Source organism: Amia ocellicauda, chromosome 4 (genome assembly GCF_036373705.1).
Source record: "Amia ocellicauda isolate fAmiCal2 chromosome 4, fAmiCal2.hap1, whole genome shotgun sequence".
Classification (NCBI taxonomy): domain Eukaryota; kingdom Metazoa; phylum Chordata; class Actinopteri; order Amiiformes; family Amiidae; genus Amia; species Amia ocellicauda.
Genome location: NC_089853.1, coordinates 20,107,413 through 20,131,909, shown reverse-complemented (window position 1 = coordinate 20,131,909; position 24,497 = coordinate 20,107,413). Strand labels below are relative to the sequence as shown.

The window sequence follows — 24,497 nt, the reverse complement described above, 5'->3', positions numbered from 1 at the left end:
AAAACGTTAATATCAATTACATCCCAACAATAATGACAATTCATTTTCATATAAACATGATCACTCACCATATTCCACATGAAAGAATCAAATCTGAACAATACATTTTTCCCAAAACTTATCCATTCACAAAAAAGAACTAAGATCCAGGGTTTCATTTAACCCATATGGTTCCATTGCTTTTACAGTGAAAATCCAAAACGCTTCTCTGTTTAGCAAACGCTTAATGTTATTCTGCTATTTTTTCAATTGCCACAAATGTCAAACTAGAGGCTGACCCATGATTCTTTTTTTTTTATAATGTCTGGCTATAGCATAGTCCATATTGTTATTGCGAATAGCAGCTTTATGTTCTGATATACCTATTTTTAAATTTCTCTTCGTTTGTCACTTTTGTAACCCCTTAACTGAAACCGATTCTGGAGATCTTTAGCTTTACATTCATAATCAGACTCATTGCCACATATTCTTTGAAGGCATGTGAATTGACCATAGGGTATGTTTTTAATCATATATTTCAGATGAGCATGTAAGATCTATTTCGGGCAGTGGGTTTCCGAAAAATTGACATATTAAATGTCCATCAGTATTTATGGAAATATTCAAATCTAAAAAATGCAATTCATTTTGACTATATTCCATAGTAAATTTCAAAGTGTGATGAGTATTGTATATAATTGCTTAACACCATCAAATCATCTGCAGAACCAGTCCACAGTAAAATTATATCACCAATATAGCTTTTCCTTAAATAAACAATTCGTAATAGTGGATTGGAGGAACGATCATTAATATATTGTTTTCCCCAATAACCCAAATATACATTTGCATATTTTGGGGCAAATGACGAACCCATGGCTGTACCCTGAGATTATAAATAATACTTGTTATTGAACAAGAAATAGTTGGACTTCAAGACAAATTCCGTTATTTTTAATAGAAAATGCATAGGAATGTAATCTTTTGGGGTTCAAAATAATATGATAGCGCCTCCAAACCACCTTCATGTGGAATATTCGTGTACAAACTTCCAACATGAAAAGAAACAACAGATACATATATAGATATAGTAATGCGAGTAAAGTGCTCTAAAAAGAAATCTGTAAATCTATTCAAAACTGAGACACTTGTTAATGATTGTTTCGGAAGTACTATATAACTAGACATAAGAATCTGAGTCTGATTATGACGAGAATAAAGAGTCTGACCACTCAGGAAGGATAAGGAGAGAGCAATTGTGTGCGGCCACCACCTGCAAAAGCATTCCCTTGTTGGGGGTGTCCTGCTGTCACTTCCACTCGCACCAAAACAGGTGCCAGTGATGCGCAGCGGCTCAGGCTTCCTAAGCGGCCGGACTGGTGTCCCTTCCTGAGGCAGCGCAGAACAAACACAGCCGCTCTGTTATTGACGAGAGTAAAGAGTCTGACCACTCAGAAAGCGCCCCCTTCCTCCAGCCCCAGAGGGAGGAACGGTCATCAATGGCCGCGCAGCCGCAGTGCAGCTCGGCCCGCTTCGCGCTCAGAAGGGGGCGCTACGGCTCCTCCTCGGGGTCAGAGAGACCAAACACTTTAGAAACGCATTTCTCAAGTCACGCACTATAGAAATGATCCCTGAAAGTATAGTCTTACCAGCCGCCCCGCGGCCACAGCGCCCGCTGAGCCGCTCTGTCTGCGCCGCTGACGGTGTGACGTTTTAGCAGCCGCGCTTTTCTTCCCTAAACTGACTTTACAAAGACAGACAAGTCAAGTCATTCAAAGTCTGTACAAAACGTCGATCTCACCAGTAGAAGGTTTACACGTACTTATCTTTTTGTGAAATCCCACAAGGCAACGCGGTAAATCATTTGCATACACACTGAATATATTCTAAAGGGAATTACTCCAAACACTACAAAATCCCACGGTATATATGATGCGTTTATTGATTTACGGGGATAAAGAGTTTTCTATCAAAATGTCCACTCTGAGTTACCTGTGCAAAGTGAGCGCTAAAGAACACGTGGTGCTGCTGTGTCTCTGCGCATGTCAGACTGCCTATATAAATTGAATTACCCCCCACACTACTTGCAAAATGCCTCCATATATTACGTGTTTAATCGTTTAAGTAAAATACTGTTTTATTAGGTAAAGTATTTTACATTTCAATAAAATAAAGACATTCAAAATGTTAATACTTTAATACTTAAAAAAAATTAAATCAATCCCTAAAATCACTTAACATTTTTAAAATCTTACAGTGATTAACTTAAACAAAATACATGAACTCAAATAAACATGTGCAATAAATCAAATAAACTTGCGATTAAGGGCAATACTGCCAAATAAAACCATTAAACAAATAAACAATATGGTCAAATACATTTAAATTCACTGAAAATGCATCAGATAAATCATAAAACTAATAAAACCATAAAATAAAAAACAAAACCAAAACAATCTGATACATAAGGAGGGCAAAAAGTTTTCTAACTCGATTTATAACAATAGGTTTGCATGTTATGTTACATGTAATGAACACGTGTTTGGCAGTGGCGGGACGCAGCGCCTGTGTGCGCCGGGACTGGACCCTTCAGCGCGGCATTGTACCCCAGTGTCAACACACATCAACACAGTTGTACTGTTAACTAACTAAAATAAACATACGAAGAAATGTACCTTAAACTACTGCAATCACGTCAATTATATACATCTAACGGAGTGCTATAATACATAATTAATGACGTTTTCTAACTATGTATCACATAACGGGACAACCAACAGTTTTCATTAGTTTCAATCTGATTTTGACAAGAATAAAAAGAAGTCTGACACACAGTGAAGGCATGTTATAATCGTAGGAAACATGGGGAAATTAAGGTAAAACCACAATAACTGTGAAAATACTATTATTAAAACATGTTTTTCTTATTAACTTTCGTAGCAGATGCCATTCCAAGGACTAAACATGCACCATGGGAACCTTTCATCAGGGATGATATATATATATATGAATTTCTGTTACTAATTTTCAATACTTATTTTAGTACCTTTGAGAAAAGTATGTACATTTGAATGGTTATTCTATGTAAAGAATACATTTCTGATTTACCAATTATAGCAACACCTTCCTCTCATGGTAAGGCTGGCTTGGCGTCACCAACAGTTTTGCAGGATGTGCCCCCAGCCATGCACCGGGATGCCATATGCTTGGTTGTGTACAGGCCGTGCAGAAGATCGGTGGTGTATCTCGCAGCAGACACCTTAGAGCAGCGGCCCCTCAGTGACTGTGTAATGAAAGCCTGATGAGGAGACTGCAAAACACAATATAAATATTGGACACAGAAACCATACCTCATTATCCAGCAATGCATGTCAATAACAACTAATTGATCAATATTTACTATAACTACTAAACAGGCTGATGAGCAAGCAATGCTATTTTTTAGGCTGTACACCTGCTCTAACTTAATTGCAAATTAATGTTATTTGCAATATATATATATATATATATTTATATATTTTTTAAATTTTAAATATTGTTTTCTGTCTGGAAATAATTGAAAATAATTAAAATAATGATCAAAACTTTTTCTGAGGAATCAGTAAAAGTTTTCTTAAAATGTTTCCATATCAATGCATTTGTACATGCATTTCATGTGATGTACATGTATTTCCAGCTCCTGTATTCGTCCTATTGGCGCTCTGTCAGTGTTACTTGTACGCACTGCTGCTGCAGAGGATGGATCATCAGGTGATCTTGTCCTTACTGATGAAGAAGATGCCATAAATTAGTTTAATGATGGATAATTACCAGTATTCCTAGACTACAATGACCCAGTAAGTAATTAAGTATATTTGACCTTTTAGTCAAGCATGATACTAAGTGCAGATCTCTTCATGGTGGTAAAAATGATTAATCTGAGATGTTTCTGTACATTTGTAGGTTGCACGAGGTAACTATGATGTGCCTACGACACAAGAGGATGAAAATACTATCCACTTGGAACCAAATGAAGCCATGGAGGTAGTGATGCCATTTATAATTAATTTATAGTATTATCAGTTGCAAAAATAAAACTGAATAGAGGTCTCTGAGAAAAAGCACAATCCATAAAGAATATCTGACTTTTTTCTGTTTTTGTTTTTTGGTAGAATACCAAATGCAAAAATACTTAATGCAAATGTGTGGTTTTTGTTTGTTTTAAATACATTGACCCAGTGATTATGCTATACGGGTTTTTTATATTTGTGTGCATTTAAAAAAAAAAAAAAAAATCTTTGCAGGGACAACTTTCTGGCCCTGCTGATGGCATTTTCTTTGAGACATGGCTTGTCTGGTGTAGCTTTAAAAGACATACTGGATTTATTAAATACTGTAGCACCAGGATGTGTACCAAAAACAAAATGGTTTTTGGATAAGGCATTTTTTAACCTGACTGCAGAAGTCCACTTTTACTGCCCAAAGTGTTTAGAATATCTTAGTAGAGATCCAAAGGACCATCGTCAGGCCTGTAATTGTGCAGTGAACAAACAGGGACTACTCAAGTTAGCAAACAATTTTTGGGTTATGCCACTAGCTCCACAACTTAAAATATCTTGTGTCAAACATCAATAAGGTCTCATTTTCGACCTGATGCTGAGACATGTGACATCAGTACTGGAAATCTGTACAAAGAGCAGGGAGAGTTTGTTGAAAATCAAGACAACATCACTATTTCATTCAACTGTGATGGTAGCCCTGTGTTCAAGTCTTCACAGTACTCAATATGGCCTATTTTGTGCACAGTGAATGAGTTGACTTTGAAAGACAGACGTAGTAATGTTGTGCTGCATACGTTGTGGTTTGGAAGACAAAAGCCATGCATTGACACGTATGTTACTCCGTTTGTTTCAGAACTACAGAGTTTACATGCTGATGGCTTTGCTGGGATAGATAAGAATGGACATCAGCATACTAGCAGAGTGCGTGCACTAATATGTGTTTGTGATGCGGTTGCACGTGCCATGGTTCACAATTTTAAACAGTTTAATGGAGCATATGGCTGTGGCTTCTGTTGTCATGAAGGGACAGTTGTTGCAAAAGGGAAGAGTTACGCAAGCGTGTACCCTCTGACTTCTGAAGAACCACCACAGAGAACAATGACTGGCACAATTGAAATGGTTGAAACAGTATTAGAAAGTAACAATGATCAAGCTGAGATGGGTGTCAAAGGTGCTAGGACCCTACTTGTGTTACCTTCTTTTGACATAATTAATGGATTTGTACCAGACTATATGCAATCAGTGTGCCTTGGTGTTGTTTGGCTGTTCACAAATCTATGGGTTGATCCTGAATATCTTGAAGAAGAGTTCCATTTGCAGCCTTTGGATTTAAGGGTTCTTGATGATGAAATGCTCAACATTCAGCCACCTAATGAAGTGAGATGTAATCCAAGACCACTTTCCGAAATACATTTTTGGAAAGCGACCGAATGGAGAGCATTTCTTCTCCTGTATTCTCCAGTGATTTTGAAAAATATTTTACAGAGAAGGTTTTATAACCATTGGATGCTTCTTGTGTGCGCTCTTCATATTCTCCTCTCTTGTGTGACCATTCAAGATCAGCTGAACTGCACAGAATTGTGTCTCATTTATTTTGTGTCACAAATTCCAGAGCACTGTTCTTATTATTCTCATTTGCTTGTGCATCTCACACAAAGTGCTAGGGATCGGGGTCTATTACGGGCCAACTCAGCATTTGTGTATGAAAGTACCAATGAAAATTGCTTGATTTATTCTGTAGAACACAAGCAGTGCCTTGTCAAATCTTAAGGAATTTCTTTGCATAGCAAATAATTATACGCAGTGGTGACTCAGTGCATCCAGAGAAGCAAGCCACCTTTTCTAAAGACTGACCAGTTATGTTCCTCTGACAAACATGGCAAACTACATTAATGGTGATATAGTTACCCTGGAAAAGGGTATGAAAAGACAACTGTCTGCCAGTGAAAAGGTGGCATTAGAGAAAAATACTGTACATAATTGTTACCTGCAGAATAGTCTTGCTTGCGTTTACAAGCATTGTATTGTTTTCAAGAAATTACTAGCAACTCAAGAATATGGAGTAGGTTACAACAGGAATAATTCTGTCATAGCTACACAACAGTCCTATGGAGTAATTTCTTCTTTTGTGGTGGTCCGAACAGCATGTCAGTGTGTAGAGGAATGCTCTTGTTCAGAGCTGCTAATATTTTACCAGAAGTTGGCCAAGGTGCAGAATCAATGTACTATTTATGATTCTGCTATTAATGTACATATTTCAAAGTTCTTGGTTTAGGTTCAGACCACGCATGAGTTGATGGTGTGTACATCAAAAGAAATTGAAGCAAAATGCATCCTTTTGCAGCATGACAGATTTCTCCACATTATTAAGATGCCATTGTTTGAAATGGACTAGAGATGACCTCTGAATTAGGACTTAACTTTATACCAGTGATTTGAATTTGGCGACCAGTGAAACTTAACATTAACACTGTATTTGTCAACCCTTTCAACTTTTACAGATGTACTAAATATCACTTAAAACAGATTAGTGTGTCTTGCTTGGTTTGTATTAATATATCTGGTTTATTAATAATTTATATTAGTAACTAAGTTCATTTTGAGAGAGTGCATAACGTAAAAAAAATAGCATCTCTTAAATAAACAATTAAGTGTGGTCCAAATAGCTTTTTGTAAATGCACAGGTTGACATTGAATTGTTCTGGTCTCTTGATCCACCTGGTGTGGACATGTACCATGTGCACATTAACACCTATGGTGTTCAAGGTATTTTACTATGGTACATTTTATATATTGTACCATAGTACTATAAAGTAATGTAACATACCATAGTACATACCATTGTATACCATGGTACACCATGGTACACGATTCACATTGTACCATACAGTACCATGATACAGAAACATGTACCATAGTACATCCAATAGTATACCATCGTATACTATTGTAAACTTTCATATGAGTGCAATTACATCATTTACGTACATCTAACGGAATGTTATAATACATAATTAATGATGTTTGTTAAAATCACGAATCACTAAGAGAACAAATACAAACGAACATGGGATGTGCACGTGGTATGTGCACGTGTCACAGATCTAGCATGTCTACTTAGAAGAGGATAACCATTTCGCTGCTACTTGGCTAGTGTTAAATTGCTCCAATAGGCAACCTTCTGTACCAATACAGATTAAGTCTTCAGCAGTGGAGACATGGAAGTTAATGCAATTGAAGTTCCCTTCATGCTGCAACAGCTTTATACTTTACAGTGTAATCAGAAAATGGGCCATTTAATCAGTTCATATTAGATTAAGTAGCTTTACAACCCTTTAATAATGTTTAATTAGTACAGAACTGTATAGCCCTGGTAGTTTTGATTGGTTTCCCTCTGAGTTTGACGAGAATAAAGAGTCTGACCACTCAGGAAGGATAAGGAGAGAGCAATTGTGTGCGGCCACCACCTGCAAAACCATTCCCTTGTTGGGGGTGTCCTGCTGTCACTTTCACTCGCACCAAAACAGGTGACAGTGATGCGCAGCGGCTCAGGCTTCCTAAGCGGCCAGACTGGTGTCCCTTCCTGATGCAGCGCAGTGTGCAGAACAAACACAGCCGCTCTGTTATTGACGAGAGTAAAGAGTCTGACCACTCAGTAAGCGCCCCCTTCCTCCAGCCCCAGAGGGAGGAACGGTCATCAATGGCCGCGCAGCCGCAGTGCAGCTCGGCCCGCCCGCTCCTCCTCGGGGTCAGAGAGACCAAACACTTTTTTTTTTTTTTTATTGAATTTAGTATTTTTCATTTCATAAAATAAAAACAATTCAATTTTTTTAATACTTGTGATTAAAATCATTAAAATATCAATCCTTAAAATCACTTAAAATTTTTAAAATCTGTGATTTTAACAAAGAACAAAACAATTAACTTCAAATTAAACGTGCCCAAAACAACAAAACAAACGTGATAAAAGCAAAAACTGCTCACCAACATAAAGGTCAAATACATTGAAAATAACTGAAAATGCATTGAACAAAATAAAGAAACAATTAAAAAGGAAAAAATAAAAAACAAACAAAAAAGGTCCAATGCATTTTAAATTAAACCCAAAACGGTCAATGTATTTGACAAAAGAATATAACAAAACTATACCAAAAACCCTAAACAATGTGATTTAAAAACAACTAAATCTTTAAAAACAATTAAGATTCATTTTTAAAATCTTTTTTAAAAACAATCATCCATAAAATCTTTAAAAGATCTTGGACTCGGGCTCCAGCAGGGGGAACTGACCGTCCCCGGAGGTGGGTCCCATCATGGGATCCTGAGCTCCCCCAGATCTTGTATACGCCAGTTCTTATAGGCTTCCTCCTTGCCCCTCTGATGGACCTCCAGATTGACATAGTCTCTTACGAACACCATGCCCCTCCGCACGATGACGATCGGGTCCAGCTCCTGCTTGTTGAACAGACAGATGTTCCGTCCCTCCCACAGTGCCTGCTTCACTGCGCAGACGACACGCCACCAGCACCTCAGGGTAGATGTTGATATTCCCCTGGCCGGACCGTACAGGATCTGCTGGGCGGTCACCCGCGCAGGAACGGCAAACCTGTGGAGGAACGGAGAAAACAGGAGCCAGACCCTGTGGGCGGAGGGGCACTCACTAAAGATGTGAGCCTCCGTCTCCTTCCCCAGGCAACCCTTATAGGGGCAGGTGTCATAAGGAGCTATGCCCCTTCTGTGCATGAACACTCGGGTGGGGAGACACCGACTCACAGCCATCCAGGAGACATCTTTCTGCGTATTCATGAGACAAACGTGCGTAGCGTTAGCCCAGATAAACCGGCAGGTTTCGGGAGGGAAATCTTCTATCCGGCTGGTCTCCTGGGCAGATCTCATCTGACTACAGATGGTCTTATAATCCCAGGAGGCCAGCACGACTTTATGGAGGCCTACTTCGAGCGCAAAGGCTCGGAGCGCCCTGTAGAACGGCGGGGGATCCCACGAGTGCGGCCTGGTGTTATCCATGGCGCAGAGGCCGAATGGTCTCAGGCTGCTGGCAAAATAAAAGCGGTTCATGAAACTCACTTTCTTGCCAGCAGCCTGGATGTTCTTGACCACATAGGCCAGCCCCTGCGCCTTTATCAGCCGCACAACGTCCGGGACCCCCCTGCCTCCATCCAGGGTACCCTTCACCATCTGCACTCTTTTCAGCCTCTCCATTTTGCTCCCCCAGACAAACCGAAATATAATTCGGGTCACTAGTTTTGCGATGACCTTGTCTGGGGGGAAGATCATTCCTACGTAGAGGAGTATCGGGAAGAGGATGGCCTTTACGACCAGCACCTTACCAGCCATCGTCAAGGTCCTTGTGCTCCAGCCGTGGATCTTCCGTTGGACCTTCGCTATGGCCTCCTCCCAGCTCCGGGTGCCCGTGTTGGTCCCGTCGATCGTGATGCCCAGAACCTTGATAGACGGCTTCACAGGGAACACGGTCGGCGGGCCCCGGCCGACAGGCCATGCCCTGGAGAGGTAGATCTCGCTCTTGGCCTTATTCACAGCGGTCCCCGTCGCCCTGCAGAAGCCGTCCAGCAGTTCCTCGACCCTGGCCACGGACGGAGCGTCCGTGCAGACCACGGCCACGTCGTCCATATAGGCCAGGGCCTTCAGTTGCTCTCCGCCGGAACCCGGGAGATGGAAACCTGTCACCCGGACGTCCCGGCGGATCGCCTGCATGAACGGCTCCAAGCAGAGGACGTACAGCAGGGCCGACAGGGGACAACCCTGCCGGACCCCCGACCTGACCGGAAATGGTTCGGTCAGGTGGCGGTTCACAAGGACCCTGCTGCTTAGGCCGCTGTAGATGATCTTGACCCACTTCCTCAGGCCAAGAGCGAGACCCATCCCCTCCATAACAAGCTGCAGGTATTCGTGGCCCACTCTGTCGAAGGCTTTCTCCTGGTCCAAGCTGATTAGGACCAGGGGAAGCCCTCTCTCGTTCGAGTAGGCCACGACATCCCCGAGCAGCATGGCGTTGTCGGCCGCCGATCTCCCCCGGGCACCACAGACCTGGTCGGGACCCACGACTTGAGGGAGTGGCCGCTGCAGCCGGAGCGTCAGTGCTTTGGCCAGAATCTTGTAGTCGGTGCACAGGAGGCTGACTGGCCGCCAGTTCCTCAGATCTTTCGTGTCTCCCTTCTTGTGAAGAAGGGAGAGGATACTCTTCTTCATCGAAGGGGCCAATCTGCCCTCTCTGTACATCGACCCCAGGACCTGGCCCAGATCTTCCTTAAGCACCTCCCAAAAGATCTTATAGAACTCAGCAGGGATCCCGTCGGGACCCGGTGTCCTTCCAGAGTTAAGACTCTTTATCACCTGGGAGAGTTCAGTGGTGGTGATCTCTAGATCCTCCTCCTCCTCCTCGTCCCCCTCATTGCGGGACTCCAACAGGGACAGAAAGTGATGGATCAGATTTTGATCCACCACCTTCTGGTCGTACAACTCCCTGTAGAAATCCCGCACCACTGTCTCAACAGCCTCTCTGCCCTCCACCTCTTGCCCCGAGGAGTCGATCATGGAGGACATTGCAGGCCGCCTCTCCTTCGTTTTCTTGAAGAAGAAGCGGCTGCATTTCTCATCGTCCTCCATGATACGGACCCTGGAAAGGACCTTGATCTTCTCTTGCTCCTCCCGATAGAGGGCGGAGAGACTCAGTTTGACCCGGGCCACCTCCTCAGCTAGGTCGAAGCCTCTGAGCTGTAAAAGACTCAGGCGCTGGAGGCGGCCGTTTAGATGGGAATATCTCGCCCGCCTCTCGCGAGCTTTCCGTTTCCCCAGCTGAATGAAGTAGCCCTTGGTTCTTTTCTTCATCATCTCCCACCACTCTATGGGAGAATCAAAAAGGTCCTTCAGGGTCCTCCACTCCTCGAGGCGTCTGCTAAAGGTCTTAATCACACGAGGGTCATCGAGCAGAGAGGTGTTGAGCTTCCAGACCCCAGGCCCCGACTCCCGTGTGCTCGGAATGAGCACCTCTGTCGTCAGGAGCCTGTGGTCTGAAAAGAAGACCGCCTCCGAAGACATGGCGGTCCTCTCCAGTGGCTTGCTGAGGAGGACGAGATCTATCCTGGAGAAGGAGGAGCCAGAAGAACTCACCCAGGTGAACAAGGGGACCAGGTCCCGACCTGCGTCGCAGAGTTCAAAGTCCTCCACGAACGCAGCGAGGTCCCTGCTGGATCTATCGTTGCGGGGCTTACTCCGGTCTACATCCCTCAGAGCACAGTTGAAATCACCTGAAATGATAACTGGCAAGGTGCCGATCAGGAGCGGGCGTAGCTGAGGGAGAAAGAGGACTCTCTCTCTCTGGCTGGTGGGGGCATAGACATTGACCAGCCTCAATACAGCCCCCTTGTATTTAAAATCGAGGCTGGCCAGTCTGCCCGCCTCTATTACCTTAAATGTTTTAACTGTTATGAAGGGGTTTTTCAGGAGTACGGCAATCCCGTCCGCTCGGGACACATTGGACCCCGACCAGAAGGATTCTCCTAGGGTCCAAGTGTCCCGGAGATCTTTATATTCTTTTTGGAACGGGATGCCACACTCCTGCAAACAAATAATATCCGCCTTCATTCCAGCCAGAGAGTTTAAAACATCGGTCCTCTTTTTCACCTCAGCAATGCTCCTCACATTTATTGAAATAATAGTTAATGCCATAATGGCTGTGAGGGCAATTACCCGCTCCGTAACAATCATGTAAAGAAACCTTTCTCTTCCCCACTCCTCTCTTCTCCCTCACCTAGCTTAGCGCTAGCACCCATCATTTCAATCATTTGCCTCATCGCTTGATCCTCTAGGAAGACTATTTGGGGGGCTCGGCTCCCGCCACCCGGTAAGGCTGGCGAAACTCCACTGGGCTCAGGGCCCGTGGTGCTGGAGGTTCTCCCTGGTTCCTTTGAGGCCGAGGCCCGACGAACAGATGGCAGGGCAGAGGCTTTATGTATAACTGGGGAGAAAACTGTGTAGACCCCGCTAGTTGTTCTTTTAACTAATGGTAGGGGAGGGGGTGGTCTCTCCCTTCCCGGCTGTCTGCCGCCGCAGGCCTCCTCCCCCAGCACCAGTGACCTTGCCATTACATCCCTGATGTCTTTCTGGGAAAGGACACTGGCGCCGACTCTCGTCTCCTGAGGACCTGCGGCTCTCCCACTACTGCCGGGAGGGCATACCTGACCCCTCTCCCGGGGAGAAGTCCGGGCCCTGGCTGCAGGAGGCCTCCCTCAGGGACGTTACCGATCGGCCTGGTCGGTCCCTGGAATCCGAGGCCTCTCCTGGATCCTGGCTGGTGACGTCAGCAGGGAGCAGTCCTGGTCAGGCCGGGCTCCGGGTAGATGGTCGGCCGGGTTTCTGGATGGGACCCATCCGCCGACTCCTCTGGCTAGGTCCCCTGTCGCTCCCGGTCCGTCCCAATCTCCACTCGCCTCGGCCTCCGGACCGCTCCAAGGACCCAGGACTCTGCAGCTCTGTCAACCGGCACCTCCCCGTCTCGTCTGGTCTGGCCTGATGGATCAGCTCCCTGCAAGGAAAAGAAGAAGACTGTCAAATACAGCTCGATGCCCCCTGCTGGACAAAGGTTTCTCTCACTATTACTGCATAGTTTTGATATATTGATCCTACTATTGGAAAGATAATAAAAACGTTAATATCAATTACATCCCAACAATAATGACAATTCATTTTCATATAAACATGATCACTCACCATATTCCACATGAAAGAATCAAATCTGAACAATACATTTTTCCCAAAACTTATCCATTCACAAAAAAGAACTAAGATCCAGGGTTTCATTTAACCCATATGGTTCCATTGCTTTTACAGTGAAAATCCAAAACGCTTCTCTGTTTAGCAAACGCTTAATGTTATTCTGCTATTTTTTCAATTGCCACAAATGTCAAACTAGAGGCTGACCCATGATTCTTTTTTTTTTATAATGTCTGGCTATAGCATAGTCCATATTGTTATTGCGAATAGCAGCTTTATGTTCTGATATACCTATTTTTAAATTTCTCTTCGTTTGTCACTTTTGTAACCCCTTAACTGAAACCGATTCTGGAGATCTTTAGCTTTACATTCATAATCAGACTCATTGCCACATATTCTTTGAAGGCATGTGAATTGACCATAGGGTATGTTTTTAATCATATATTTCAGATGAGCATGTAAGATCTATTTCGGGCAGTGGGTTTCCGAAAAATTGACATATTAAATGTCCATCAGTATTTATGGAAATATTCAAATCTAAAAAATGCAATTCATTTTGACTATATTCCATAGTAAATTTCAAAGTGTGATGAGTATTGTATATAATTGCTTAACACCATCAAATCATCTGCAGAACCAGTCCACAGTAAAATTATATCACCAATATAGCTTTTCCTTAAATAAACAATTCGTAATAGTGGATTGGAGGAACGATCATTAATATATTGTTTTCCCCAATAACCCAAATATACATTTGCATATTTTGGGGCAAATGACGAACCCATGGCTGTACCCTGAGATTATAAATAATACTTGTTATTGAACAAGAAATAGTTGGACTTCAAGACAAATTCCGTTATTTTTAATAGAAAATGCATAGGAATGTAATCTTTTGGGGTTCAAAATAATATGATAGCGCCTCCAAACCACCTTCATGTGGAATATTCGTGTACAAACTTCCAACATGAAAAGAAACAACAGATACATATATAGATATAGTAATGCGAGTAAAGTGCTCTAAAAAGAAATCTGTAAATCTATTCAAAACTGAGACACTTGTTAATGATTGTTTCGGAAGTACTATATAACTAGACATAAGAATCTGAGTCTGATTATGACGAGAATAAAGAGTCTGACCACTCAGGAAGGATAAGGAGAGAGCAATTGTGTGCGGCCACCACCTGCAAAAGCATTCCCTTGTTGGGGGTGTCCTGCTGTCACTTCCACTCGCACCAAAACAGGTGCCAGTGATGCGCAGCGGCTCAGGCTTCCTAAGCGGCCGGACTGGTGTCCCTTCCTGAGGCAGCGCAGAGCAAACACAGCCGCTCTGTTATTGACGAGAGTAAAGAGTCTGACCACTCAGAAAGCGCCCCCTTCCTCCAGCCCCAGAGGGAGGAACGGTCATCAATGGCCGCGCAGCCGCAGTGCAGCTCGGCCCGCTTCGCGCTCAGAAGGGGGCGCTACGGCTCCTCCTCGGGGTCAGAGAGACCAAACACTTTAGAAACGCATTTCTCAAGTCACGCACTATAGAAATGATCCCTGAAAGTATAGTCTTACCAGCCGCCCCGCGGCCACAGCGCCCGCTGAGCCGCTCTGTCTGCGCCGCTGACGGTGTGACGTTTTAGCAGCCGCGCTTTTCTTCCCTAAACTGACTTTACAAAGACAGACAAGTCAAGTCATTCAAAGTCTGTACAAAACGTCGATCTCACCAGTAGAAGGTTTACACGTACTTATCTTTTTGTGAAATCCCACAAGGCAACGCGGTAAATCATTTGCATACACACTGAATATATTCTAAAGGGAATTACTCCAAACACTACAAAATCCCACGGTATATATGATGCGTTTATTGATTTACGGGGATAAAGAGTTTTCTATCAAAATGTCCACTCTGAGTTACCTGTGCAAAGTGAGCGCTAAAGAACACGTGGTGCTGCTGTGTCTCTGCGCATGTCAGACTGGACCGCACACAGCATGCGTCATATTCCATATTTGCATAACGCTGTACTGCCTATATAAATTGAATTACCCCCCACACTACTTGCAAAATGCCTCCATATATTACGTGTTTAATCGTTTAAGTAAAATACTGTTTTATTAGGTAAAGTATTTTACATTTCAATAAAATAAAGACATTCAAAATGTTAATACTTTAATACTTAAAAAAAATTAAATCAATCCCTAAAATCACTTAACATTTTTAAAATCTTACAGTGATTAACTTAAACAAAATACATGAACTCAAATAAACATGTGCAATAAATCAAATAAACTTGCGATTAAGGGCAATACTGCCAAATAAAACCATTAAACAAATAAACAATATGGTCAAATACATTTAAATTCACTGAAAATGCATCAGATAAATCATAAAACTAATAAAACCATAAAATAAAAAACAAAACCAAAACAATCTGATACATAAGGAGGGCAAAAAGTTTTCTAACTCGATTTATAACAATAGGTTTGCATGTTATGTTACATGTAATGAACACGTGTTTGGCAGTGGCGGGACGCAGCGCCTGTGTGCGCCGGGACTGGACCCTTCAGCGCGGCATTGTACCCCAGTGTCAACACACATCAACACAGTTGTACTGTTAACTAACTAAAATAAACATACGAAGAAATGTACCTTAAACTACTGCAATCACGTCAATTATATACATCTAACGGAGTGCTATAATACATAATTAATGACGTTTTCTAACTATGTATCACATAACGGGACAACCAACAGTTTTCATTAGTTTCAATCTGATTTTGACAAGAATAAAAAGAAGTCTGACACACAGTGAAGGCATGTTATAATCGTAGGAAACATGGGGAAATTAAGGTAAAACCACAATAACTGTGAAAATACTATTATTAAAACATGTTTTTCTTATTAACTTTCGTAGCAGATGCCATTCCAAGGACTAAACATGCACCATGGGAACCTTTCATCAGGGATGATATATATATATATATGAATTTCTGTTACTAATTTTCAATACTTATTTTAGTACCTTTGAGAAAAGTATGTACATTTGAATGGTTATTCTATGTAAAGAATACATTTCTGATTTACCAATTATAGCAACACCTTCCTCTCATGGTAAGGCTGGCTTGGCGTCACCAACAGTTTTGCAGGATGTGCCCCCAGCCATGCACCGGGATGCCATATGCTTGGTTGTGTACAGGCCGTGCAGAAGATCGGTGGTGTATCTCGCAGCAGACACCTTAGAGCAGCGGCCCCTCAGTGACTGTGTAATGAAAGCCTGATGAGGAGACTGCAAAACACAATATAAATATTGGACACAGAAACCATACCTCATTATCCAGCAATGCATGTCAATAACAACTAATTGATCAATATTTACTATAACTACTAAACAGGCTGATGAGCAAGCAATGCTATTTTTTAGGCTGTACACCTGCTCTAACTTAATTGCAAATTAATGTTATTTGCAATATATATATATATATATATATATATATATATATATATATATATATATATATATATATATTTTTAAATTTTAAATATTGTTTTCTGTCTGGAAATAATTGAAAATAATTAAAATAATGATCAAAACTTTTTCTGAGGAATCAGTAAAAGTTTTCTTAAAATATTTCCATATCAATGCATTTGTACATGCATTTCATGTGATGTACATGTATTTCCAGCTCCTGTATTCGTCCTATTGGCGCTCTGTCAGTGTTACTTGTACGCACTGCTGCTGCAGAGGATGGATCATCAGGTGATCTTGTCCTTACTGATGAAGAAGATGCCATAAATTAGTTTAATGATGGATAATTACCAGTATTCCTAGACTACAATGACCCAGTAAGTAATTAAGTATATTTGACCTTTTAGTCAAGCATGATACTAAGTGCAGATCTCTTCATGGTGGTAAAAATGATTAATCTGAGATGTTTCTGTACATTTGTAGGTTGCACGAGGTAACTATGATGTGCCTACGACACAAGAGGATGAAAATACTATCCACTTGGAACCAAATGAAGCCATGGAGGTAGTGATGCCATTTATAATTAATTTATAGTATTATCAGTTGCAAAAATAAAACTGAATAGAGGTCTCTGAGAAAAAGCACAATCCATAAAGAATATCTGACTTTTTTCTGTTTTTGTTTTTTGGTAGAATACCAAATGCAAAAATACTTAATGCAAATGTGTGGTTTTTGTTTGTTTTAAATACATTGACCCAGTGATTATGCTATACGGGTTTTTTATATTTGTGTGCATTTAAAAAAAAAAAAAAAAATCTTTGCAGGGACAACTTTCTGGCCCTGCTGATGGCATTTTCTTTGAGACATGGCTTGTCTGGTGTAGCTTTAAAAGACATACTGGATTTATTAAATACTGTAGCACCAGGATGTGTACCAAAAACAAAATGGTTTTTGGATAAGGCATTTTTTAACCTGACTGCAGAAGTCCACTTTTACTGCCCAAAGTGTTTAGAATATCTTAGTAGAGATCCAAAGGACCATCGTCAGGCCTGTAATTGTGCAGTGAACAAACAGGGACTACTCAAGTTAGCAAACAATTTTTGGGTTATGCCACTAGCTCCACAACTTAAAATATCTTGTGTCAAACATCAATAAGGTCTCATTTTCGACCTGATGCTGAGACATGTGACATCAGTACTGGAAATCTGTACAAAGAGCAGGGAGAGTTTGTTGAAAATCAAGACAACATCACTATTTCATTCAACTGTGATGGTAGCCCTGTGTTCAAGTCTTCACAGTACTCAATATGGCCTATTTTGTGCACAGTGAATGAGTTGACTTTGAAAGACAGACGTAGTAATGTTGTGCTGCATACGTTGTGGTTTGGAAGACAAAAGCCATGCATTGACACGTATGTTACTCCGTTTGTTTCAGAACTACAGAGTTTACATGCTGATGGCTTTGCTGGGATAGATAAGAATGGACATCAGCATACTAGCAGAGTGCGTGCACTAATATGTGTTTGTGATGCGGTTGCACGTGCCATGGTTCACAATTTTAAACAGTTTAATGGAGCATATGGCTGTGGCTTCTGTTGTCATGAAGGGACAGTTGTTGCAAAAGGGAAGAGTTACGCAAGCGTGTACCCTCTGACTTCTGAAGAACCACCACAGAGAACAATGACTGGCACAATTGAAATGGTTGAAACAGTATTAGAAAGTAACAATGATCAAGCTGAGATGGGTGTCAAAGGTGCTAGGACCCTACTTGTGTTACCTTCTTTTGACATAATTAATGGATTTGTACCAGACTATATGCAATCAGTGTGCCTTGGTGTTGTTTGGCTGTTCACAAATCTATGGGTTGATCCTGAATATCTTGAAGAAGAGTTCCATTTGCAGCCTTTGGATTTAAGGGTTCTTGATGATGAAATGCTCAACATTCAGCCACCTAATGAAGTGAGATGTAATCCAAGACCACTTTCCGAAATACATTTTTGGAAAGCGACCGAATGGAGAGCATTTCTTCTCCTGTATTCTCCAGTGATTTTGAAAAATATTTTACAGAGAAGGTTTTATAACCATTGGATGCTTCTTGTGTGCGCTCTTCATATTCTCCTCTCTTGTGTGACCATTCAAGATCAGCTGAACTGCACAGAATTGTGTCTCATTTATTTTGTGTCACAAATTCCAGAGCACTGTTCTTATTATTCTCATTTGCTTGTGCATCTCACACAAAGTGCTAGGGATCGGGGTCTATTACGGGCCAACTCAGCATTTGTGTATGAAAGTACCAATGAAAATTGCTTGATTTATTCTGTAGAACACAAGCAGTGCCTTGTCAAATCTTAAGGAATTTCTTTGCATAGCAAATAATTATACGCAGTGGTGACTCAGTGCATCCAGAGAAGCAAGCCGCCTTTTCTAAAGACTGACCAGTTATGTTCCTCTGACAAACATGGCAAACTACATTAATGGTGATATAGTTACCCTGGAAAAGGGTATGAAAAGACAACTGTCTGCCAGTGAAAAGGTGGCATTAGAGAAAAATACTGTACATAATTGTTACCTGCAGAATAGTCTTGCTTGCGTTTACAAGCATTGTATTGTTTTCAAGAAATTACTAGCAACTCAAGAATATGGAGTAGGTTACAACAGGAATAATTCTGTCATAGCTACACAACAGTCCTATGGAGTAATTTCTTCTTTTGTGGTGGTCCGAACAGCATGTCAGTGTGTAGAGGAATGCTCTTGTTCAGAGCTGCTAATATTTTACCAGAAGTTGGCCAAGGTGCAGAATCAATGTACTATTTATGATTCTGCTATTAATGTACATATTTCAAAGTTCTTGGTTTAGGTTCAGACCACGCATGAGTTGATGGTGTGTACATCAAAAGAAATTGAAGCAAAATGCATCCTTTTGCAGCATGACAGATTTCTCCACATTATTAAGATGCCATTGTTTGAAATGGACTAGAGATGACCTCTGAATTAGGACTTAACTTTATACCAGTGATTTGAATTTGGCGACCAGTGAAACTTAACATTAACACTGTATTTGTCAACCCTTTCAACTTTTACAGATGTACTAAATATCACTTAAAACAGATTAGTGTGTCTTGCTTGGTTTGTATTAATATATCTGGTTTATTAATAATTTATATTAGTAACTAAGTTCATTTTGAGAGAGTGCATAACGTAAAAAAAATAGCATCTCTTAAATAAACAATTAAGTGTGGTCCAAATAGCTTTTTGTAAATGCACAGGTTGACATTGAATTGTTCTGGTCTCTTGATCCACCTGGTGTGGACATGTACCATGTGCACATTAACACCTATGGTGTTCAAGGTATTTTACTATGGTACATTTTATATATTGTACCATAGTACTATAAAGTAATGTAACATACCATAGTACATACCATTGTATACCATGGTACACCATGGTACACGATTCACATTGTACCATACAGTACCATGATACAGAAACATGTACCATAGTACATCCAATAGTATACCATCGTATACTATTGTAAACTTTCATATGAGTGCAATTACATCATTTACGTACATCTAACGGAATGTTATAATACATAATTAATGATGTTTGTTAAAATCACGAATCACTAAGAGAACAAATACAAACGAACATGGGATGTGCACGTGGTATGTGCACGTGTCACAGATCTAGCATGTCTACTTAGAAGAGGATAACCATTTCGCTGCTACTTGGCTAGTGTTAAATTGCTCCAATAGGCAACCTTCTGTACCAATACAGATTAAGTCTTCAGCAGTGGAGACATGGAAGTTAATGCAATTGAAGTTCCCTTCATGCTGCAACAGCTTTATACTTTACAGTGTAATCAGAAAATGGGCCATTTAATCAGTTCATATTAGATTAAGTAGCTTTACAACCCTTTAATAATGTTTAATTAGTACAGAACTGTATAGCCCTGGTAGTTTTGATTGGTTTCCCTCTGAGTTTGACGAGAATAAAGAGTCTGACCACTCAGGAAGGATAAGGAGAGAGCAATTGTGTGCGGCCACCACCTGCAAAACCATTCCCTTGTTGGGGGTGTCCTGCTGTCACTTTCACTCGCACCAAAACAGGTGACAGTGATGCGCAGCGGCTCAGGCTTCCTAAGCGGCCAGACTGGTGTCCCTTCCTGATGCAGCGCAGTGTGCAGAACAAACACAGCCGCTCTGTTATTGACGAGAGTAAAGAGTCTGACCACTCAGTAAGCGCCCCCTTCCTCCAGCCCCAGAGGGAGGAACGGTCATCAATGGCCGCGCAGCCGCAGTGCAGCTCGGCCCGCCCGCTCCTCCTCGGGGTCAGAGAGACCAAACACTTTTTTTTTTTTTTTATTGAATTTAGTATTTTTCATTTCATAAAATAAAAACAATTCAATTTTTTTAATACTTGTGATTAAAATCATTAAAATATCAATCCTTAAAATCACTTAAAATTTTTAAAATCTGTGATTTTAACAAAGAACAAAACAATTAACTTCAAATTAAACGTGCCCAAAACAACAAAACAAACGTGATAAAAGCAAAAACTGCTCACCAACATAAAGGTCAAATACATTGAAAATAACTGAAAATGCATTGAACAAAATAAAGAAACAATTAAAAAGGAAAAAATAAAAAACAAACAAAAAAGGTCCAATGCATTTTAAATTAAACCCAAAACGGTCAATGTATTTGACAAAAGAATATAACAAAACTATACCAAAAACCCTAAACAATGTGATTTAAAAACAACTAAATCTTTAAAAACAATTAAGATTCATTTTTAAAATCTTTTTTAAAAACAATCATCCATAAAATCTTTAAAAGATCTTGGACTCGGGCTCCAGCAGGGGGAACTGACCGTCCCCGGAGGTGGGTCCCATCATGGGATCCTGAGCTCCCCCAGATCTTGTATACGCCAGTTCTTATAGGCTTCCTCCTTGCCCCTCTGATGGACCTCCAGATTGACATAGTCTCTTACGAACACCATGCCCCTCCGCGCGATGACGATCGGGTCCAGCTCCTGCTTGTTGAACAGACAGATGTTCCGTCCCTCCCACAGTGCCTGCTTCACTGCGCAGACGACACGCCACCAGCACCTCAGGGTAGATGTTGATATTCCCCTGGCCGGACCGTACAGGATCTGCTGGGCGGTCACCCGCGCAGGAACGGCAAACCTGTGGAGGAACGGAGAAAACAGGAGCCAGACCCTGTGGGCGGAGGGGCACTCACTAAAGATGTGAGCCTCCGTCTCCTTCCCCAGGCAACCCTTATAGGGGCAGGTGTCATAAGGAGCTATGCCCCTTCTGTGCATGAACACTCGGGTGGGGAGACACCGACTCACAGCCATCCAGGAGACATCTTTCTGCGTATTCGTGAGACAAACGTGCGTAGCGTTAGCCCAGATAAACCGGCAGGTTTCGGGAGGGAAATCTTCTATCCGGCTGGTCTCCTGGGCAGATCTCATCTGACTACAGATGGTCTTATAATCCCAGGAGGCCAGCACGACTTTATGGAGGCCTACTTCGAGCGCAAAGGCTCGGAGCGCCCTGTAGAACGGCGGGGGATCCCACGAGTGCGGCCTGGTGTTATCCATGGCGCAGAGGCCGAATGGTCTCAGGCTGCTGGCAAAATAAAAGCGGTTCATGAAACTCACTTTCTTGCCAGCAGCCTGGATGTTCTTGACCACATAGGCCAGCCCCTGCGCCTTTATCAGCCGCACAACGTCCGGGACCCCCCTGCCTCCATCCAGGGTACCCTTCACCATCTGCACTCTTTTCAGCCTCTCCATTTTGCTCCCCCAGACAAACCGAAATATAATTCGGGTCACTAGTTTTGCGATGACCTTGTCTGGGGGGAAGATCATTCCTACGTAGAGGAGTATCGGGAAGAGGATGGCCTTTACGACCAGCACCTTACCAGCCATCGTCAAGGTCCTTGTGCTCCAGCCGTGGATCTTCCGTTGGACCTTCGCTATGGCCTCCTCCCAGCTCCGGGTGCCCGTGTTGGTCCCGTCGATCGTGATGCCCAGAACCTTGATAGACGGCTTCACAGGGAACACGGTCGGCGGGCCCCGGCCGACAGGCCATGCCCTGGAGAGGTAGATCTCGCTCTTGGCCTTATTCACAGCGGCCCCCGTCGCCCTGCAGAAGCCGTCCAGCAGTTCCTCGACCCTGGCCACGGACGGAGCGTCCGTGCAGACCACGGCCACGTCGTCCATATAGGCCAGGGCCTTCAGTTGCTCTCCGCCGGAACCCGGGAGATGGAAACCTGTCACCCGGACGTCCCGGCGGATCGCCTGCATGAACGGCTCCAAGCAGAGGACGTACAGCAGGGCCGACAGGGGACAACCCTGCCGGACCCCCGACCTGACCGGAAATGGTTCGGTCAGGTGGCGGTTCACAAGGACCCTGCTGCTTAGGCCGCTGTAGATGATCTTGACCCACTTCCTCAGGCCAAGAGCGAGACCCATCCCCTCCATAACAAGCTGCAGGTATTCGTGGCCCACTCTGTCGAAGGCTTTCTCCTGGTCCAAGCTGATTAGGACCAGGGGAAGCCCTCTCTCGTTCGAGTAGGCCACGACATCCCCGAGCAGCATGGCGTTGTCGGCCGCCGATCTCCCCCGGGCACCACAGACCTGGTCGGGACCCACGACTTGAGGGAGTGGCCGCTGCAGCCAGAGCGTCAGTGCTTTGGCCAGTATCTTGTAGTCGGTGCACAGGAGGCTGACTGGCCGCCAGTTCCTCAGATCTTTCGTGTCTCCCTTCTTGTGAAGAAGGGAGAGGATACTCTTCTTCATCGAAGGGGCCAATCTGCCCTCTCTGTACATCGACCCCAGGACCTGGCCCAGATCTTCCTTAAGCACCTCCCAAAAGATCTTATAGAACTCAGCAGGGATCCCGTCGGGACCCGGTGTCCTTCCAGAGTTAAGACTCTTTATCACCTGGGAGAGTTCAGTGGTGGTGATCTCTGGATCCTCCTCCTCCTCCTCGTCCCCCTCATTGCGGGACTCCAACAGGGACAGAAAGTGATGGATCAGATTTTGATCCACCACCTTCTGGTCGTACAACTCCCTGTAGAAATCCCGCACCACTGTCTCAACAGCCTCTCTGCCCTCCACCTCTTGCCCCGAGGAGTCGATCATGGAGGACATTGCAGGCCGCCTCTCCTTCGTTTTCTTGAAGAAGAAGCGGCTGCATTTCTCATCGTCCTCCATGATACGGACCCTGGAAAGGACCTTGATCTTCTCTTGCTCCTCCCGATAGAGGGCGGAGAGACTCAGTTTGACCCGGGCCACCTCCTCAGCTAGGTCGAAGCCTCTGAGCTGTAAAAGACTCAGGCGCTGGAGGCGGCCGTTTAGATGGGAATATCTCGCCCGCCTCTCGCGAGCTTTCCGTTTCCCCAGCTGAATGAAGTAGCCCTTGGTTCTTTTCTTCATCATCTCCCACCACTCTATGGGAGAATCAAAAAGGTCCTTCAGGGTCCTCCACTCCTCGAGGCGTCTGCTAAAGGTCTTAATCACACGAGGGTCATCGAGCAGAGAGGTGTTGAGCTTCCAGACCCCAGGCCCCGACTCCCGTGTGCTCGGAATGAGCACCTCTGTCGTCAGGAGCCTGTGGTCTGAAAAGAAGACCGCCTCCGAAGACATGGCGGTCCTCTCCAGTGGCTTGCTGAGGAGGACGAGATCTATCCTGGAGAAGGAGGAGCCAGAAGAACTCACCCAGGTGAACAAGGGGACCAGGTCCCGACCTGCGTCGCAGAGTTCAAAGTCCTCCACGAACGCAGCGAGGTCCCTGCTGGATCTATCGTTGCGGGGCTTACTCCGGTCTACATCCCTCAGAGCACAGTTGAAATCACCTGAAATGATAACTGGCAAGGTGCCGATCAGGAGCGGGCGTAGCTGAGGGAGAAAGAGGACTCTCTCTCTCTGGCTGGTGGGGGCATAGACATTGACCAGCCTCAATACAGCCCCCTTGTATTTAAAATCGAGGCTGGCCAGTCTGCCCGCCTCTATTACCTTAAATGTTTTAACTGTTATGAAGGGGTTTTTCAGGAGTACGGCAATCCCGTCCGCTCGGGACACATTGGACCCCGACCAGAAGGATTCTCCTAGGGTCCAAGTGTCCCGGAGATCTTTATATTCTTTTTGGAACGGGATGCCACACTCCTGCAAACAAATAATATCCGCCTTCATTCCAGCCAGAGAGTTTAAAACATCGGTCCTCTTTTTCACCTCAGCAATGCTCCTCACATTTATTGAAATAATAG

At 43.3% G+C, this 24,497-nt stretch overlaps 2 non-coding genes and 2 pseudogenes across 2 annotated transcripts; all 4 read right to left on the bottom strand.

Annotated features, from left to right (window-relative positions):
* Nucleotides 1-1,425: 1,425 nt before the first annotated feature.
* On the bottom strand, nt 1,426-1,626 carry LOC136748955 (small nucleolar RNA U3). Its single transcript, XR_010816675.1, has one exon. It is a non-coding gene; the product is annotated as a small nucleolar RNA U3 (small nucleolar RNA).
* A 6,040-nt stretch (nt 1,627-7,666) lies between these two features.
* Nucleotides 7,667-7,839, bottom strand: LOC136748972 (uncharacterized; annotated as a pseudogene).
* Nucleotides 7,840-14,124: 6,285 nt separating this feature from the next.
* LOC136748954 (small nucleolar RNA U3) lies at nt 14,125-14,325 on the bottom strand. Its single transcript, XR_010816674.1, has one exon. It is a non-coding gene; the product is annotated as a small nucleolar RNA U3 (small nucleolar RNA).
* A 6,122-nt stretch (nt 14,326-20,447) lies between these two features.
* On the bottom strand, nt 20,448-20,620 carry LOC136748971 (uncharacterized; annotated as a pseudogene).
* Between the last annotated feature and the right edge of the window lie 3,877 nt (nt 20,621-24,497).